The 21098-nt window shown below is 35.2% G+C and overlaps 1 long non-coding RNA gene across 12 annotated transcripts in view; it reads right to left on the reverse strand.

Moving 5' to 3' along the window:
• Positions 1-21098, reverse strand: part of LOC140613213 (uncharacterized) — a 541366-nt gene that overhangs the window by 178307 nt on the left and 341961 nt on the right. For all 12 annotated transcript variants that reach the window (XR_012014428.1, XR_012014406.1, XR_012014395.1 and 9 more), the window contains one exon: positions 11849-11927. This is a non-coding gene — a long non-coding RNA (uncharacterized lncRNA). The remainder of the gene's footprint in view (positions 1-11848; positions 11928-21098) is intronic.

A 21098-nucleotide genomic window follows, 5' to 3' on the forward strand; every position in this document is an offset into this window, starting at 1 on the left:
TCTCATGTTCTTAGATCAGAAGTTATCATTAAGATGGGAGTACTTCCCAAAGTGATACACATTTATAGTAATTCATATCAAAATCTCAGTTAGCTTTTCTACAGAATCTGCAAACTCAAAATTCATTGGTAAATGCCAGGGAAACATCATATCCAAAATAATCAATACAGATTTAAAATTATTGCTTTATGAAGTTGACTTTTAAATCAGATAGAAGAAAAGAGTTGCAAATTGAGTACATCTGTATCAACTTTTGTATTTATCTATCTACTTACCATTACATTACTATTATCCTTTATTTTTTGTTTCTGTATATTCAGGTAAGTGCCTAGTTTCTTTTTATGTCAGTTTAAAGGGATTCTCTTAGTATTTCTTGCAGGACAGGTCTTCTAATAACAATTATTTAAATCTCTTGTTTATCTAAAAGATATCTTAATTTCTCTTAATTTTCTGAAAGATTGTTTTGCTGGATATAGAATTATTTGTTGATGGTCCTTTTTTAAAACAATTCAAATAGATCATTCTGTTGCCTTCTGACCTCCAAAGAATCTGATTAAAGGAAAAAAAAATTAGATGTTAACCTTATTGGTATCTCCAAGTGATGAATCATTTCTCTCTTGCTGCTTTTAGGATCCTCTCTTCATCTTTAGTTTCACAAGTATATGATGTGCTTAGTTGTGCATCTGAATTTATCCTACTCGGAGCTCTTTGAATTACTTGTATATATTGACTAAAGTTTTTAATGGAATTTGGGCAATTGTTAGTTCTTATCTCTTCAAATATTTGTTCTGTTTCTTTCACTCTCTCCTTCGCTTCTAGAACTTCCGTTATGTACATGTTGGTATTCCTGATGGTTTCTTACATGTCTCCAAGTTTCTGGTCATTTTCCTTCATTACTTTTTGTCTTTGTTTTAATCTCAGTTGACCTACCTTTAAATTCACTTTATCTTTCTTCCGCTGACTCAAATCAGATTAGATAGTGTACTTTTCAACTTCAGAATTTCTATTCAGTTGTCTTTTGTGATTTCTATCCACTTACAGATACTCTCTATTGATACATTATTTCCATATTTTCCTTTATTTTTTAGACATCGTTTCCTTTATTTCCTTTAACATAATTATAATAAGTGATTTAACAACCCTTCTGAGATCGAGTATCTGGGTTTACTCAGGAACACTTTCTAAAGACTGTTTTGTTGTTTTCCTATACATGGGTCATAGATGTCAGTTCTCTGCATGTCTTGTACTTTTTTGGTGAAAACTAGACATTTTAGAAAATATACTGTCACAGCTCTGAATATTAGATCCCTACCTCCCACGGATTTAGTGACTGTTCTGGACTAATTCTGCAAATTCTGTATACTTTGTCATTTGCTTCATTAGCTCAGTGGTTAGCCAATTATTGGACAGTTATTTACTTAAATCTTTCAAACCAATAAATCTTCCAACATTTGCCAAAGAGTTCTTTCTGTCTTTGGGGGCACACTTTCAATCCTTTGGCAGGAAAATTATGACTCTACCTTAGCCTTCAATTCCTGCTGTGATATATCCTCTAGATGAAGCAGATATGAGAGATCAATGCTTTCTCAGGTTTTTTCTGGACTTAGGTACAGTTCTATAAATAGTACTGACCTTCTAGATTTCCAAGGATATGAACAAAGCTCTTGACATCTCCTTCTCCCATATGGCATTGCTCCCTCAAATTGCTATGGTATTAAACAAGTATGTATATATATATATATATATATATATATATATATATATATATATATATATTCATTTGTAAGATATATATATATACACATATATACATTATATATACTTGTTTATAGGGTTGGATACACAGAGGGAACTCTGAGTCAGATCAAACAAACACAAGCCCTGAGGATAAAGTTTGCATGGAACTGTTAGGTCAGCGAAAATTTTGGGGGGGATAGGATTTTGGGGGAACTCCAAACCCTTTCTTTCCTTCTTTATGATTGCTGTTTCTCACAGACACTGTAGTTGAGAAATAACTTTCAAGGCTACTGTGGAGCTGGAGAAGGGGACATGGAATGGGATATTCACAAAATTCTGTTCTTTCTGTGATTCATCTGGTTGTTTCATTATTTTTGTTTTATTTTAATAAACACTTCTCAAAATGCTGCAAACACTTCACTAATTTACAGAATTCTGAAAATGTTGATCTCAACATTTTTTGCCAGTGTTTTCCTTGCTTTTATGGAGGAGCAGATTTTTGGATGTCCTTATCTCACCATTCCAAAAGAGATTTTCATTCCATTCTGTGAGCAAACTATCAGCATGGCTTATTCAAATATCATATAGATTATAAAACAAGTTCTCCTAAACCATTAGCAACTTGAAATTAAACCATTTCATTATTATGTAATCTCAATTTTAGCATATCAATCCCTTACTTATTTTACCATGATTTTTGCTTTCACTTTTTTGTAATTTTTTTAAAGATGTATTTATTTATTTGAGAGAAGGAGGGGCAGAAAGAGGGGGAGAGAGAAAACGGCAAGCAGACTCCCACTGAATACAAAACCCAAGGCAGAGCACAATCTCAGGACCTGAGATCACGACCAAAGCCAAAATCACAAGTCAGATGCTTAACTGACTAAATTACACAGATGCCCCATATATTTTAAAAAATGATCTTACCCCTTCAGGAAACATGGATAGAGAAATAATAATAGACAATGATAAAACCCAAAGTATGAAGAAATTATAAAACTCAAGTGTTAAAATATGATAAAATGGTTTTCAAAAAACTTTTAATTTCTTATAAAGTCCTAAGAGCTGGATAGTCCAATGTCTAATACCTTTAACAATTATTTTTATAGGCTAATATATAGAGAAAGTAACGATAAACCTATAGTCTATGGGGGAAAAGGTTAAATATTTTTAAAATATCTAAAGGGTTAAATTGAACCTCAGACAATAATCCACATTTAGGAATTTTTTTTTAATACCACCATCATAATTGTGTAATTGCTTATGTTAAAGTTTTTAAATAGGTGTTAGATGTTTGCATTTTTATTTTCATTGCTTTTCTCATTTAAATTATTAACATTATCATCATTGAGGGATTCCTCTCTTCTTTTTTTGGCAATATTTAAATACAAATCAAGAGAATGATTTATATTGTACATTCATTTTTCCACAAAGAATAGTTTTTAAATATTTAAAGAATAGTAATTAAATTTTCTGGAAATAGAAAAGTTTATCTTATTTAATTATATTACTATTTTATCAACAGATTATGAAACTGTTTTTATTTTAAAATATAAACACCCTTTGTTTTTTTCCCCAAATTTTATTGTCCATTATAAAATGGCAAATAGTCTCCAGAAAAAAATAGTAACAAAGCAAGGGGGGGATTTGATTTAATAATTATGTTTGAGGTCATGAAAATATGGTATAAATGTACTATACCAATGCAAGATGTTAATAACAGGGGAAATTAAGCAAGGGGTATACAGTGTAAGAGTATATGGGAACTGTATACTTGCCACTCAATTTTTCTGTAAATCTAAAACAACTCAAAAAATAACCTATTAATTTTTTAAATGTACTGATGGATATTTCTGACACCTCTATTACAAAACCAAAAAAAATCTATAGCATAGAAATAATAAATAGTTGACATCTTCAAACACCAGCAAGTATTTTTGGAGGAAAATAAAACATTCATGCCCTAAATAGATAATTTTCCAATCTCTAAAAAAAATGCTATCTTACAGAAATGCAGTTCCTGAAATGGTCTTTAGACTTCCAATTAAAAATGAGTCTTTTAAATACACTCCTACTGGGGCACTTAGGTGGCTCAGTGGTTGAGCATCTGCCTTTGGCTAGGGTAGTGATCCCAGGGTCCTGGGATTGAGTCCCACATCGGGCTCCCAGTAGGGAGCCTGCTTTTCACTCTGCCTATGTCTCTGCCTTTCTCTATGTGTCTCTCCTGAATAAATAAATAAAATCACTCTTTAAAAAGTGATTTAAAAGTAAATCTTTAGAAGTAAATGAATAAATAAATAAACACACTCCTACTTTTGCCACATATCTGTGAGCAGTACATGGTGAAGACCTTCATCAGAGAGTTATATTTATTTTTATATACTTAGAAATTTACATTAATGCTGCATGTCAATTTCATGACACTGCATGTCAATCACTACATGACATTACTATAATTTCTCTACTATATAAATTCTATGATTATTTAAAAACTAGAAGCTGCCTAAAGCATTCTCTCAGACTGCATAGCCATTTTAAAACCTTATGAAGGAAGAACCAAGGAAGACAAAAATTAACATTACATTTGAACATGGATACAAAATTCCTTAATAAAATATTAACACACTGGTAGTTTATCCTAGCAATGAAAATATAGTTTCAATATAGGAAATCTAATGCAATATACTACATTATTAGCTCAGAAAAAGAAAAACATGATAATGTGATAATTATACAAAATAAGTGATGAAATTCAAAAGAAAACAGGATGCTTGCTACCACTACCACCACACATTATTGTTCTCGTTCCAGTCAATGCAGTAAAATAATACAAAGAAGACATGTCACTATTTAAAGGGCATAAATTTAAACCATTATTTTTTAAATGCTAGCAGAATATTCAGAAAGTAAAGTTAAAAATTTTAAATGTATAAGATAAATGTCTTACATGCACATACACACGGACTTTTGTGTAATAGCAATACCAACTGCAATTGGAAATTAGTAAATTCTATTCACAATAACAAAATAATCAAAGCATGTAAAAAAAAAATAACCAGTTGAGGGTATCTACCATATTCTTCTATGGGAAGAGTGAATATTATAAAGCTGACCCCAGTTATTCTGTGCATTCATGGTAGGCCACCTCTAATACCCTGACAACGCTCATCTCTGATATTTACGTCCTTGCATAATGTCCTCCCTTGACTGTGGACTGGACCTCATTATTCATTCTATTGAACAGAAGATGGCAAACATGATGGGCTATCACTTCTGAGACTAGATTACAAAAGACAGGTTTCTACTTTGCTCACTCTCTCTCTCAACATGGCTGGTTCTGAGGGAAATCAGCAGTCATGTTGCAAACTGACTTACAGGGAAGCCCATGTGACAAGAAACTGAGGCAGCCTTTGGCCCACAGCAAAGAGAAAATAAGGTCCTCAGTCCAACAGTCCATGAAGAAGGATCCTGACAGCAGCCTGGAAGAAGATCCGACCCTAGGCTAGCCTGGAGATGACTACAGCCACAGCTATCACCTTAACTGCAGGTTTATAAAACACATTGAGGCAGAGACATCCAGAAAAGCCACGCCAGAACTCCTGACTTACAGAAACTCTGAGATTGTATTCTTTTGACTTAATAAAGTTAGTAGTGTTGTTGTTTAAGCTGCTAAATTTTGGAGTAATTTGTTATATAGGAATAGGTAAGTAATAAAGATTTCATTACAAATATAATATAACTGCTGAAGGAATTTTAAAATCTAATATTAAATTATCTGTAGGAAATGTCAAAGAATTATCATGATAACTGATAAAAAGGACAGTAGGGAAAGACTTTTTTTATCATATAGTCTAAAAGTACAACCATTAAAACAGGATATGTCTTGATTTAGGAATAGACAAGAATGGAATGAAAATAAAGTTGAAAAACAAAGACTATTTACGTGGGGATAAAGGAAGCATTTTAAATCCGTAGAAATGATAGAGAATTCAAACAGCATCTGCAAAACAAATGAGTTTCCTCTTAGACAAAAAAAAAAAAAAAAAAAAGACTAAAAATGCCAACATCATTGTATACCAAAAAGTAACTCAAGGTAGATTAAAGTGCTAAAAGATTTCAAAAGAAAAGATATTTTTTTAGGTAGTGAAAAAGTTCTTTCTAAATAAGATCAAAAGCTAAGACATAATGGAAAAAATTGACATATTTAATGACCTAAAAATTTAAACCTCCTTTGTGATTAAAGATACTATTAACAAACAAAACCAGGGGACGAAACTGAGAGAAAATGTTTGGAAAATATGTAGTAAGAAATATATATACTAAAATATATTCCAGAAAAGATTAAGAAAAGAACTCCAGAGAACATTTTAAAAAGCAATTCAAGGGATGCCTGGGTGGCTCAGGGGTTAAGCGTCTGCCTTCAGCCCAGGGCATGACCCTGGAGTCCCGGGATCGGGTCCCACATCGGGCTCCCTGCATAGAGCCTGCTTCTCTCTCTGCCCGTGTCTCTGCCTCTCTCTCTCTCTCTCTCTCTCTCCCTCTCTCTCTCTGTGACTCTCATGATAAATAAATAAAATCTTTAAAAAAAATTCAAATATAGATCTTTCTTGACTTATGATGGGTTACCTCCAGATAAACTGACCCTAAATTAAAAATATCCTAAGTTGAAAATGCATTTAACTCATCTATTCCACATAACAGCATAGTTTACCCTCATGTACCTTAAATGTGCTCAGAACACTTATATTAGCCTACAGATGGGCAAAATCATCTAATACGAAGGCTATTTTATAATAAAGTGTTACTTATCTCATGTAATTTCTTGACTACTATAATGAAAGTGAATATTAAAATGATAGTATGGGTACAAAATGGTTGTAAGGATATGGGTTGTTTACCCTCTTGCTCATGGGGCTGACTGGGAACTAAGGCTCCCTGCCACTACCCAGCATCATGGGACAATATCATAGAATCGCACTATCAATAGCCTGGGCAAAGATCAAATTTCAAAATGTAAAGTGAATGTGTATTGCTTTTGCACCACCATAAAGTCGAAAAATTATTAAGTCGAGCCATTAAAGTTCAGAGACCATCTGTACATATTTATATGTATGTCTGTACATTATATGTAGATTGTGTGTGTATTTATGTATATAGTTGACCCTTGTTATTCACAATTCTCTGAGAATTCCCCTGCTCCCTGAAATTTATTTGGAACTTCAAAATCAAAGCAAAGTAGGCGTTCACAGTCATTAGTGGAGATACCCAGAACCGTGAAAAATTTGAATCTCTCTATATGCACGTGCCCAGCTGAAGTCAAACAAGGCAATGTTCTGTCTTCCTGTTTGTGATCTCAGACAGCAATGGCCAGAGGACGGAGATAGCAGTGAGATAGAATCCAAGAAGCTCTGGCTTTAGGGCCTGTTGTCCAGGGTTTGAATCTCACTGATGGCACCAGTTATCAGGGCAGCCTCAGGCAAGTCACTTTTGAACTTTGTGTTCTCTTTCATAAAAATAAAATAAAATAAAAAAAAGAACCTACCAAAATGAGTTGTTTTTTCAAATGTAAGAGTATAATCTATGTGAGGTTATATATGTATCTGTGTGTATGTCTGTGTGTGTATTTCCACTAAGAGCCATGGTTCAGTATTTGCTAATTCAGTGTTTGCAGTGATTTTATAGAACATAACTACCAGGAATAACAAGAATTGACTGTGTGTGCATGTGTGTATATATAATAAACATGTAAAAATATTCAATCTCACTAGCAATAACAGAAATGCATGCTAAAACAATACAAACTTTCACTAGTAGAGTAACAAAAAATAAAGGTCAATACTATAAAGCTTTGGTGAAGATATAAAAGAAGTAGTACTCTTATTAACTGTTGGGGGCGAGGTTAAACACAAATACAGACTACTTAGAGATAATTTGGCAATATTTAGGAAAACCAATCAATTACTTCAAAATCTACCTTACAGACATAAAGATTTCTTTAGATTGCAAATAAAAATAAAGATCATCCAAATGTCTATCAGTAGAAAAATGGTTTAAAATACTTAGTCCTGGGATGCCTGGGTGGCTCAGCGATTTAGCACCTGCCTTCGGCCCAGGGCATGATCCTGGAGACCCAAGATCGAGTCCCACGTCGGGTTCCCTGCATGGAGGCTGCTTCTCTTTCTCTGCCTCTCTCTCTGCCTGTGTCTCTGCCTCTCTCTCTGTATATCTCATGAATAAATAAATAAAATATTTAAAAATAAATAAAATAAAATAAAATACTTAGTCCCATCTACACTCAAAAACAGTATGAAAAAGTATGGAAAGCAAAATGCAAATACACCAGGTACTGATGCACATTGTATTTAAAGTGAATTTTTTTTCAATTTTATGTGTACTATATATGTGCATACATATATGTAATGTGTACATCTTTCATGTACATGTGCACACACATACATTCAATATATAAAGAAATGTTCATATAAATATATAGAAAAAGATCCAGAAGAGCCCTCCAACTTGTTTCTAATAGTTACCTACAGGAGGATGCTGGAATCTTACTGCAGAAAGGTGGGGATGATGTCAAGGTTTTATTATTGTTTCTGTTGTTGTTTTTCACTTAATACTGTTATTCTTGGATATTTTTATTTCTTTAGAAAGAGCACGCATCCTTGTATTATTTTTATTTATAATTTATTTTTTTAAGATTTATTTATTTATTCATTCATTCATGATAGACACAGAGAGAGACAGAGGCAGAGACACAGGCAGAGGGAGAAGCAGGCTCCACACTGGGAGCCCAACGCAGGACTCGATCCCGGGACTCCAGGATCGTGCCCTGGGCCAAAGGCAGGCGCCAAACCGCTGAGCCACCCAGGGATCCCCCTTTTATTTATAATTTAAATTTTATTTGTCAATTACCATTAAAAAATTTAACCTAATTAAACATGTCCCAATTTTTAGTTTTACTTATAATTCCTAGCCTAGATTTCAAAAACAATTTTCTATCATTATTCCCATTGCCTATTTGGCACAAAATAGTCTGCATACATTTCAATGAAAGTGAATTGGTCCCCTTTTCTCTAGAAAGCAAACACTACAAAGATAAGACAAAATCTAATATGCACTAACCTGCACAATTTTTCTAAACAGACGTAATAGAATTTCTTTCTCTCATGAAAACTTAGAGAATCTTCTTTCATTTGTTCAGAAATTTTGAGGCAATTCTGCCTCAATTGCCTTAGGCAATTCTGTTCAAATTCAAGCAAAACTTACAGAATTGATATGGTTTACTCAGATGGTGTAAATTATATCATTAGAAACAGCATTGGCTTTATTTTTCCCTATGAAACACCATATAATACAGGGCAACAGGAAATATGTTCTTTTCCAACCCCCAAAGTAACTATTATGTGTGTCTACAAGATCATTTAATTTATTCTTAACGATTTGAATCTTTTCTTAGGGTCAAAGTCATCTTTTATATCAACTTGCTTTTACAAATTAATGTTTTGAAGGAAACAGTAAAAGTCAAGTTGCTTGGGAGTGCATTAAATTATATGCTAGTTAATAGTGTTAGAGAGATGGCTTAAAAATAAATTGTCCATAATACCTTTTAATAAAGGCACCAAATGCACTTTTTTATTCTGTGTTAAAAGCAGATGCCTATTTGGCACTGTTTGGAATCCCATTTGCCATGTATATTTTGATTAATATTATGCCAGGTAATCTGCTCTATGTGGTCTAGGTTCAGTAACCTCACTGTAAAATAATGAGCCTTCAAGAATAAAAAATATGCTCTCTATAAAGTTGCATATTCTGAGAAGCAGTGAACATATTCAAATGAAATGAAAAAATGAGGTTTTCACCCAGTAAATTTGCTCGAAGTGAAACTTACATTTCTCAATTTGTATTTAGCTGTCAGTCTGTGCATTAAAAACTGGACGAGCTATCAACCTTTTGCATATGTTTTCTATAAATACCTTTTCTTCTCTGCTTCGACTGCCATAGGACTCTGCGGAAGTAGTGGTCTTAAGGGAGCTTACGGCACCGGGGATGCAGCCAATGGCAGTGAGTTCCCACACTAAGTGGCATCTTCAGAAAAGGACGAGCACTCATATTTTATGCAATATGTAACATGATTTACCCAGGGTTGTCAGAAGAGATGAATTTCAGCCAATGCAAGGTAATGAATAGTAATATCTGCTGCATATATTTGACTTATAACCCTTGGCGTTTCGAAACAAAATTCTCCTGAGAATTCATTTTCTACGTCATAAACTTTTCTATTGTTTTTCCTGTTTGGGTTGTCTTTGGCACCAGACTTCCCATGAAAGTATTTTTCAAAATTATAAATGAAGAACTATTTTTTACAATACTCACCTAAGATTTTCTTTCCAGGCAACACTTGAAATAGGAAAGTTAGTAGTGTAGAAAATGGCAGGTTTCATGAAGTCAAAACGTAGAGAAGAGAAAAAACCCAACCAGTTGTTTGTCCATGATTATGAGAAATTTGTTATTACAATTTAATGCTCTTTTCCCTCATGAAAGAGTATCTTTTAGAAACACAGAAAAATAATTTTGCTACATTTATTTTTACATATTCAGGATGAAATGTAAAGGCTCAGCTAGCATACAGTTATCCTTTTTTAATTCAAGGTGTAACACTTTCCATTAAATATAAATATAGCTACTTCCCAGATTATCTTCTGTTGATCTAATAGACACTATGTTTTAATGGCTGCAGTTAAAGAAGCTAATGAATGGCTATTTTGCTGTTGTCCCTTGGATGACTGTTACGAGATCATGTGGGTAGTCACACATAGCCTTGCATTTAGTTTACATTTTCTTTCTTTGTCTCTCCACACACAAACACACAAATATTTTTTAGTGGTTCTCACATAATGTTAGTTACAAGTATCCGATTAATGTTTAGCATCATATTACTAATCATATATATTTTAATATCTGCCATCCATATTTCTGTGCATAAGATTATATATTTTCAGATTAACATCCGTGGAGAGATTTCAATATTGGGTTATATTCATAAAACACAAACTAAGTGAAGGAACACCCCCTACACACAAATATATATATTATTTTGCTAAATACACATACGCTTTCCAAGAGGTATGGACTCCGCCCCTGAAACTGTGCCTGCTTTCTCCCCAGTGATTCTATTCTGAAGTTTCTCCTGGCAGATTCTTTTGAGTTCACAAAGGAAACTTGAAGCTGGCCCCTGTAACAAGGCCCCAGAGACTTTGCATTTGCAGTAGCTCCTTACATCTCAATAATAGAAAACAAGACTTGGGAATAGATATATCTTCTCAATCTTATGAGGACTGTGAAGGCTACTACTTGAATTATTCATTGAACAGGGAATAGGAAGATTATGTGACCACAGCCCACCTTTGCAACTGAACATTTTAACATCATTATAAAAAAACATGTATTACACATCTGTTATGGTGCTGAGCCAGGCACTGTGTACACTGAATTTATGAGAATTACCCTCCATAAATTTCCAGTTAAGACATAACTGAATATCTGTAAGACAGATAATGAACATCTACTTATGTAAATTATATAAATATGTCCATAAATATGTTAACCAGAGGTGAAAACGTACACACTGTATATAATTAAACAACAGTTTTAGGTTTTAGTTTTTGTGTGTTTTTTATATCAGCTTTTCTAGACCAAGAAATAACAGAAAGATTTTAATAGAGGAGGCAGAGACAATAATAAACTTTTGTATTCTCCAATCTTAATCAGTATCCAGCCCACAAAATTTATATATAATGAGCATAAATTATTTCTAATTCTACCATTGTTACCATGAAAATGTTTTGACATAGGTCACCAAGCTAACTTTGTAAGCTTCCCTAACTGAAGATAAATTGAAAAGGCAAATTAAAAGATCACGCCTGTGCTGACATTCAGGTTGGTGAGTGATTTTGCTCTCCCTATTTAGCTAAGTCATGAAATGCTGTTCTTAGGCAGACTGTAGAAGCTCTATGGCAGATGCATTCCAAGATGATTTTCATATTTTAATAAGGGATTTATTAAAAGCCTAGTAATTAAGCCAGAATATGTTTTACTCACTTACTCTTTGTTTGTCGCTCTTCTGGGCACTGGAGAAATCGAGATGACCAAGGTACAGCTTCTGCTTTCAGTGGGCTCCTAATCTAATAACCAGACAATAAGAATCAATCAAATAAGTGAATAATTATAATAAAATATTCTGCATGCTGTGTTGAGAGAATTCAGAGAACTATTGAGTCCAGAATAAAGATTTCCAAACTGTATCCCACAAGACAATCCAAATTACAGAAATAGAGGGGAAAAAAGTGGAGACTGGGAGAAGAGTGAGCAATGATGGAGACAAGAGGAGTGTTATAGTATGTGTATAGCAAATGCTATTTGCTATATTTAATATAATATTAAATTAATATTAATATATGTTCAGTATTCTAGTAATTTCTAGGGACATCTTATTCTGTATCATTCACATCAAAGAATTCTAGAAAGAGAGGAATTCTGGAAAAAGAGCATATTTCGAGAATGTTGAATAGGCAATAAGAATTTTCCAGAGAGACATAAACTCCAGATACATGAAGGACAATAATCCTCAAGCAGGGTAAATAAAAATAAGCCAATTCCTAGATTCACCATAGTCAAACATATAATGGGGGAGAAAAGATATTATTTTAAAAGCTAGTAAAAAAAAAAAAAAGGAATTCCCATCAGAGGTACAGTGAAATCTAACAGCAACAGTGAAAGCCATAGTCAGCGGAACATTATATTTAAGTGGAAAACAAGATAAATGAGAAGAGAATTATATGTTCTGAGAAATTATCTTTCAATAACAAGTGCAAAGAAGCTTTAAATAAACAAAAATGGAGAGTTTACTAGTTTCCTCACTAAAGGAAATATTAAAATTTGACTTTAGAAAGAAAGAAAATCAACCTAGAAAAAAATAGTGAACATATGGGTAAATCTAAAATAATGTTAATGGCATCTGTAACAATAATGTCTAATTTAAGAGGTGATATATATTATATACTCCTAGGAGATAAAGGAAGGAGTATTAATAAGCACAAGTTTTAAGTTAGCAGTAATCTCAGCAAGGAAGGAAGAAGTGATTACAGAGAACATACCAAGCCTCAAAGGAATGAGTCCTATTTTATTAAGCTGGTGGTGGGTCCACAGGCATGTGTTTTAGATGTACTATTTGGAAAATCCTAAATACCATATATAAAAAATTTAAACTAGAGTGTCTCATTCTCTAACTACCCATGCTATAAACTAAGTACATTATAGCCTGTAACAATATTATGCGCTTAAATTTTCACGCTGTGTTCACTAATGTTATCACATCCCCTTTCCTCAACTATAGGATAAGCCTGCTTTACACTACTACACTGCCAGGTTCAATTATTAGACTCTTGGGCATGAAGGTCCTCAATGAGTAAGTGTCATTTGATTTACTTGTCAGATGGTGATATGCAATAACATTAAGGATACAGTTGTCTCAGCTAAATCTCTACAGCATTTTTAACCCAACTTTACATTCTGAAATTTTTAAGCTGTTAATTAACTGTGCTTAGCATTTCTGTTTTGCATATTACTCACCACTTTCTTGCCTAGATTCTGACTTTAATAAACCTTTTCATATAGATAACTCCCATCTCCAGAATGATTATGTCCTGCACAAAACCACATAAGCCCTGAGTAATTAATTTACAGTGGGGCTAAGTACTGCATCAAGTTAGTCTATTCCCTCCAAAGAGCTGTGGGCCCAAGAGCCCTTCAGTTTTACAATTTGTTGAGGTATGACAGACCTTTTAGCTGAGAAAGAAGGAGGAAGGAAGCAAGCAAGCAAGCAAGCAAGCAAGCAAGCTTTACTAAAATAAATGCATACTTAACAACTACCATAGTTTCCACTTACAGTGTCATTTAAACCACTCTTTAGTGCAAATAGTTTCCTTCCCCTATTTTTTCTCTTTTGAAGGTTTGCAAAATGCTCTCTATTATAACTTCTTGAAATGTTTCTAATAACAGTGATATAAACTTCACTTACTGTGAAGTCCAAGTGAAAAAGACAATATTTATGAATACTTTTTCAAATTTTGTCATATAATAGACTACCATCTCCTCTGGTACACTTACAAAATTCAAAAGTCTCTAAGTGAATATCAATCAAAGATTTTAACTAGACTGACAAAACTATTAATATAGTTTTCAGAAGGGACTTTGACAAGCATCATCTTTGGATACTTAATTTATTGTCCTAGAATTTGGGGAATGTTTTACTTATTTTCTCAGAAGATGTAGGTTATACCATTTAAATAATTTCTGAACATGGGAACCTAAATCTATTTATGATCTTTATCACAATGTCCCTGTGATATCCTCAGCAAGTCTTCGATACTTCTAGGCCTATTTCTTTATGAACACAGGGAGAATTGTTAAATAAATGTGGCTTTTAATAGATAAACCATACTGTACACACCAAAATAGAATTATTTCAAATATAATAATGCTAGGCTTCTTTTTTGAACTTGTCTCCTAAACACTGAAAAAGAGGAGTCATTGGCTTTTATTATTATTAGTTTTTTATCAATATTTTAATGTGGTTGGGGCATCATAATAACAATTTAAGAATTGTATATAATCATGCTTTCTTGGGTCTGGAGCACGATAAGCAATTAAAAGCAGGCTTGTTTAGCTTCTTATTTGATTTCATCCTAACTGCCATGCAGATAGATAGCTTTTCCTTTAAAGTTGTACCCCCTTTCTCTTCCAAGATGCATCTTACACTTATTATCTGTGCTTTAAATAGGATATATCTGATACGTGAGAATCAGTAGTCTATCTCTTTCATGGAATGGATCTTAACTGAAAAATCTGATTTTCAAAAATCTTATTTCTATGACATTAAGCAAGAGCAAAGCTCTAAGGGGCTCATAATAGAATTAGCATAGCATCATTTTGGTCACTACGCAAATTCTACCGGCCAGTTTTCATCACCAAAATTAGTATGTTAATGATGAAACACATACATATGGAGAACTACATGCCTATACATATACACTGGCAGGTTGAAGGACATGCTCAGTAGTACAGTTTCACGGATGCTTGCTAATATACGGAGATAGATGCTGTGCCTGAGTAACTTGTCACTCTCTGTGGTGGTTTCTCTTCCTTCAGTGACCAGTGTTAATAGTTTGAAGCTAATGGGAAAAAGAGTTCAGTCATAACATGGACTGATTATTTCCATAGTGACCAGGATCAAAGACTATAGTCCTCAGCCATGACCAGTCATTTCATAAATGCATGCCATACTATTTTAAAATAAGATAGATAAAAGACACAGGGTCTCAAAAAAAAAAAAAAAAGACACAGGGTCTCAATTTAAATGTTCTTTCCTTAAGAAAAATACCTTCTACTTTCCACCCTAGGATAAGATTTCTTTGCTATATATCCACAGCTTTATATTCTTTAGCTTTCATAGCATATATAACACACGATTGCAATTACTTGTTCAATCATTAACTTAAGATTGGATTCTCAATAAGCAGTCTGAGACGGGATACATGACACAACTGATTAAGAGTGGGCTCTCAGAAGAAACACGTATGGGCATGAGGGAGAAAGACAGGGAAGAGGAGGAAGTCAAGCAAGGGTGTAGTTGGGGGTTGAAGTTTACCTTCAGTCTAATCCCACAGGGGAGCTTTGGAACATAAATTGTCCCACAGAATATATGCAGCCTTGAAGAAAGGTTATTACACGTCTAGACACCATGTCAGTCAGTCATTGCCTACGGGCTACCTAAAGGCAGTAGAGAGGCAGAGGCTTAATTCCTAGGCATCTCTAAGCAAAATGGTTCCAGTATCCTTTCTATTATGAACTCCAGAGAAGGTTACAGATAGGAGATGTTAGAGCAAAATCCTACCATGGCAGTTGGAGGAAGCACACCAAATGAATAAAATGGTTCCCAGGGGATCTAGGCAGGGCACCAATGAGTCTATGACAATTCCCTTCCTTCTTTAAAAGTATAAGTTCGGGCACCTGGGTGGCTCAGTGGCTGAGTGTCTGCCTTTGGCTTAGGGCATGATCCCGGGGTGAGTCCCACAACAGGCTCCCCACAGGGAGCCTGCTTCTCCCTCTGCCTATGTCTCTGCCTCTCTCTCTGTGTCTCTCATGAATAAATAAATAAAAATCTTTAAAAACAAAACAGTATAAGCTCACTAATGACAGAGGCAGTTTCAGTCTTGTTTATGAATGATACCAAGGATGTACTAGTGACTTAAGAAATACTTGTAGTAAGAATAGATAAATAAATGATTTGGTGGAAATATTGGGCAGTTAACAAATCATGTTTCCACCTACTTTGAACACCCTATCATCTTAATGAGAACTGGCACTGCAGGTGGATTGAATACATTGATATTCAGGTATAATATGTGAGTGTAGAGCAAAGCCCATCAGAATAAAATATACATGATACTGTGGTGTCCAGAATTATAACCATGATTTTCCACATAATCATTATTTTCCAGAATCTATTCATACAGTATTTTGGTCAATACATTTCTTTGGTACATGAGTCAGGACATAAAATGATAGCTATTTACCTAGCACCTAGTTAAATAGAAGGGCAAACAAATCTAAGAGTCAAGGAATTTTACTAGCTTCTTATCTTAACTCATTAGCAAGCCAAAGAGGTAATGTGGGTTAGTTTATGTGATTATCTATTACTATCCACTATCAATGATTTATGGCATAGGTTTATGTATCTGCAATATTGATGTGAAACATTTTATACTGCTTTTTGTCTGGCTTATGTCATAAACGTTTTAGTTTTTCTGTATGTCCTTCATATTTATAGTAAGAAAGATACGTGCACATGTGTACATTCACATATGAATGCATGTGTAGTCTATCAGATTATTATATGTTGGTAAAATATTTTAGTATGGCATACGTTTCTTGTGTTCTTTGAATTGCTATCATTATTAAAGCTACAATGAACATATTTGAGGATAGTTCTGCTTCTGTTTAATTGAGATAAAATTTGGAATGAAAGTATAATATTTAAGTCTAGCAATTTAATTTCTGTCATATTGCTTTTCAGAAAGTCTGCACTAAATTACTAAATTAATAATAATGAATGAATACAGTAATTTCTTTTCAGTATAGCCAGCATTGGATGTTTTGGTTTTGGTTCCTTTGTTTGCTAATTTTACTATGTAAAATAATGTCATAAGAATGCTTTCTTTTACCTTGTTTTGATAAGTAGATTGGCTAATATTTACCTTATTTATCTGTCAATTTTATTGCCCCTTTCATAAACTATCTTATTATTTACCCATTAATTTATTTAGAATTCTGAATATTTCTAACAAATTTGAATATACATTACTATTAACATATTGAGGAAACTATAATCTATTATAGATTTAATTTATTATAGATTTATTGTTTATATCTATAAACAATATTATTATTTTATTTAGACTTCATCTTTTTTGCCAGAAAATTATTATGCACACATACTTTCATAACTTTTAACTAATTCAAAGAAAAATGTTATTCTACCACAGAGCTATTAATTATTCTATTCCATTACTTTCTACTTTTTCTTTTGTTTAAAGCTCATTTTTAACTATTTAATGCACCTGCCATTTATTTTTAAATAATGTAAGATGGAAATAACATTTTTTCACAATTGTTCCAATATATTTATATAATTCTGTTTTTTTATTATGTTATCATACAATAAGAATAGGTATATAATTATTGATATTTCAGGTATCTACCTTCAATTTCACTCAATGGCTAAAACGTTGCACAAATTGTATTTTATGTATTATGTACTAAATAATATGTTTTAATGTTTGATGGAGCAGGTAACTTTTCTATTTAAAAATTTTATATATTTTCTTCTAATAAACATTTTTACAGTTTATTTTTTTTTTTGAAGAACTGTATTACCAAGTTCAGATTTTTATGTAATTAAATTGGAATGTTTTGGTATACATTAGTTAAAATTTGCATTTTTAGAAATATAAAATAGTCCCCTGAAAAAATAGGTTCTACATCTTTAATTATTCACATTTTCATTTAAGTCTTCCAATGATAAGATTATGTAATTTCCATATAAAGTCTCACCATATATTAAAATTTTCTCAATATTTATTCCTAAATATTTCCTATATTTGTTGCTCTGATGAATCTCTCCTTCTTTAAAATGATATTTTCTAGCTTTGTTAACTGGATCCTAGAAATACAAGAAAACGTATATATTTACATTATGATTAGAAATGTATTAGTTTACGATGGATTTACATGGATGTTTTAAGTGTATAATTTCACATATATAAACACATACATACATATAAATATGCTCCTGGTCAATACTTCTCATTTTCCTTGATATTTGCATTCTCAAGAAACCTAAATGTTTTATTAAGAATTCAGAAGTATTTGTGGATCTAGGGGCAGGCTGGCGGAGGAGCAGGGGCCTCACCCCCCCGCCCCCCGCCCGCTCCCGGGGCAACCTTCCACCCCCCTGAGCACCCACGAGCTCCACCTGGGAGGTGAGCAGAGAACCGGGAGCTGCAGCGGGAAGGGCCTTCGCCTCTGACGAGGTCGGGGGCGGAGAAGGAGAAATGAAACAGCATCGAGGGGGCGGGCCGAGGAGCCGGGCTGGGGGGAGCCTCGGGCGGGAGAGCCCCCCAGATGCCGGGGCTTTAACGATCCGCCGGATTCTTCCCGGAGGGAAAGTGCACAGCGGGGAGATGGGGGGACCCGGGGGGGTGACGCCTCCAGTCCCGGGGTCACCAGGGGAGGAGGGCGCCGGGGGGAGCGCACACACCCTGCGGGGTCTCGGTGAAGGGCTGGAGCGCGGCCCGGGGCCTCGGGGAAAAGTAGGGGGGCTCCGGCGGAGGGGGCTGAGCCCCAATCCCTGGGGAGTGCTCTGGATAGATGGGGGCTGAGCCCTGATCCCTAAGGAGAGCTCTGGGTGGAGGGGCTGAGCCCCGATCCCTGGGGGGGGCTCCGGGTGGAGGGGGGGCTGAGCCCCAATCCCTGGGGGTGAGGAGGCTGAGCCCCAATCCCTGGCGGGGCTCTGGGTTGAGGGGGTTGAGCCCTGATCTCCCCGGGAGAGGCGGCCCAGAGCAGGTCCAGCGGCACAGGGCTGGGATCCCAGGGCACCCGAATGGGCAACAGCCGGGATCCTGTGCTCCTCCCAGGGGTGGGCAGAGGTGGGGAGGACCCTTTTGCCTGCGGGTGAGGGGAGGCGGAGGCAGGGAGAGCACCTGAGAGCCAGGACAGTCCACCGGGGTGCCCCTAAGCTCTGCAGAGCAGCACCTCTGCCGCCCTGGAGCACCCAGGCCAGTGCTGACCGGGAGCTACAGTAGTTACTGGGGGAGCTGTCTCCAGACCTGGGGAGTGGCCGCCGCCAGTGTGATTGTTCCTCCATGTTCCACCTCCACCGGGGAGGAGGAGGTGGGGCACCTCCCCAGGTGCACACACCTGAGAATCAGCACGCAGGCCCCTCCCCCAGAGACCTGCTGGAAGGACAGGAGAAGAGCAAGTTCCTGACCAAGCAGCACTGGAGAGCTCCAGGACCAAGGGAAAATCAAGGCAGAATAGTATATAGAACTAGAGGGTCCCTGCCCTTTTTTTTTTTTTCCTTTTTCCATTACAACTTTTGTATATCAGACTAAAAATTTCCAATATTTTTTCTCTTTTCCCACCTTAACTCCAATTTTTTACCAGCTTTTCATTTTTAAGTTTTTTCCTTTTCGACTTTCAGATTTCTATAATTACATGTCTTAGATATATTTTTCACTTCTGGGTTCCCTTCAACATATTTGATTTAATTTTGAGAGATACGAGATATGGGTTTTTGTTTTGTGTTTTTTGTTTACCCTGCCTCATTTTGTTCTCCAATGGCTGATGTTAATACCTTCTAAAACATGACCAGCATGCACCCAGAACCAAGTGGAATACCGTGCTGGTTCATTCTGTGAGATTATATTGTCTCTTCCTCCCCATTATGCCCCTCTCTTTTATCTTGTTTATGCTTTGGTGGTCAAAACATATGGGGCTTTCTATAAGTATTGCTGCTTTATATAAATTTGCTTTATATAAATTTGAGCATCTTCTAACATACAGAACAAAATACACTCAGAACCAAGAGGATCACCCTCTAGGACCCCTCAAGTAGACAACATTCTCTCTCCACTACCACTTCTTCACCACCACCATCCCCTAGTTCTCCCCCTATTTTTTCCCGTCTTTTTTCTCTTTTTCATTTTTATTTTTTTCCTTTTATTCTTTTTCTTTTTTCTTCTTCTTTGGGGTTTTTGGCCTTTTATTTACTACTTTGTTATTTTACTTTATTTTTTTTTAATTTGTTTTTCACTTTAGTGGTCTTTTTGTTTTATTTTTTTCAGAGCTTCTTTTTCATTTTCTGGCCTCTGACCTCAACATAATCTTCTAGGGTGGAATTTACTTGGGTCGTGGTTGATATTTTTGACTCCGCTCACTCATACAACTACTCTGTACTGAACAAAATGGCTAGAAGGAAGAACTCACCACAAAAGAAAGAACCAGAAACAGTACTCTCTGCCACAGAGTTACAAAATATGGATTTCAATTCAATGTCAGAAAGCCAATTCCAAAGGACAATTATAAAGCTACTGGTGGCTCTGGAAAAAGGATAAAGGACTCTAGAAACTTTGTTACTACAGAAACAGAATTCAGATCTAATCAGGCTGAAATTAAAAATAAATGAGACGCAATCCAAACTGGATGTCTTATTGCTAGGGTTAATAAGGTGGAAGAAACATGAGTGAAATAGAAGACAAGTTGATGTAAGCTGAGAAAAGAAGAGAAAAACAATTAATAGACCATGAGGAAAGGTTCAGAGAAATAAATGACAGCCTGAGAAGGAAGAATCTATGTATAATTGAGGTTCCAGAAGATGCCAAGAGGGAGAGAGGGCCAGAAAGTGTGTTTGAACAAATCACAGATGAGAACTTCCCTAATTTGGGGAAATAGGCACTCAGATCCAGTAGAAAGAGGTGCCCCCCCCCCAAATAATAAAAAACTTTCAACACCTCGACTTTTCATAGTGAAACTTGCAAATTCCAAAGATAAAGAGAAAATCCTGAAAGGAGCAAAAGACAAGAGATTCTTAACTTATATGGGGAGAAATATCAGATTAACAGCAGACCTCTCCACAGAGACTGGCAGGCCAGAAAGGGCTGGCAGGATATATTCAGGATCCTAAATGAGAAGAACATGCAGCAAAGAATGTTCTATCCAGCAAGGCTCTCATTCAG

Source organism: Canis lupus, chromosome 2 (assembly GCF_048164855.1).
Source record: "Canis lupus baileyi chromosome 2, mCanLup2.hap1, whole genome shotgun sequence".
NCBI classification, from domain to species: domain Eukaryota; kingdom Metazoa; phylum Chordata; class Mammalia; order Carnivora; family Canidae; genus Canis; species Canis lupus.